Source organism: Brassica oleracea, chromosome C1, assembly GCF_000695525.1.
Source record: "Brassica oleracea var. oleracea cultivar TO1000 chromosome C1, BOL, whole genome shotgun sequence".
NCBI classification, from domain to species: Eukaryota; Viridiplantae; Streptophyta; class Magnoliopsida; order Brassicales; family Brassicaceae; genus Brassica; species Brassica oleracea.
The window spans coordinates 30,734,864-30,735,635 of record NC_027748.1 but is presented as its reverse complement, the minus strand read 5'-3'; positions in this window follow the sequence as shown (position 1 = coordinate 30,735,635).

Here is a 772-nt window from a genome sequence, read left to right as displayed (position 1 = left end):
GTGTTCTATAAATGTAGATTTATCTAATCTTCCACTCATTTTCTCTATTTTTAAGTCATTTGAACGTTTTTGGATATGCAGGTTTTGCATATCTGGATTTGATATGCAGGTTTTTCAGATCTAGATTTGATATGCAGGTTTTTCAGATCTAGATTTGATATGCAGGTTTTTCAGATCTAGATTTGATATGCAGGTTTTTCAGATCTAGATTTGATATGCAGGTTTTTCAGATCTAGATTTGATATGCAGGTTTTTCAGATCTAGATTTGATATGCAGGTTTTTCAGATCTAGATTTGATATGCAGGTTTTTCAGATCTAGATTTGATATGCAGGTTTTTCAGATCTAGATTTGATATGCAGGTTTTTCAGATCTAGATTTGATATGCAGGTTTTTCAGATCTAGATTTGATATGCAGGTTTTTCAGATCTAGATTTGATATGCAGGTTTTTCAGATCTAGATTTGATATGCAGGTTTTTCAGATCTAGATTTGATATGCAGGTTTTTCAGATCTGGAAGACTTCTGAGACAACTTACTTGTTAGTCGCCTGGAAGTCGTCTGGAAGTCGTCTGGACTTCTTGGAAGTCTTCTGACAAAATCTTCTGGACTTCCAGGAAGTCGTCTGGACTTCAGGGAAGTCGTCTGAACTTCATGGAAGTCTTCTGACGAAGTCTCCCTTTCATAATAGATCTGAGCGTTTTGGTAAGTTCTTATGTCTGATTTTTCTTCATTTGGGAACTTCTTGTTGTATAAAGTTCTTACTTTTTTCCC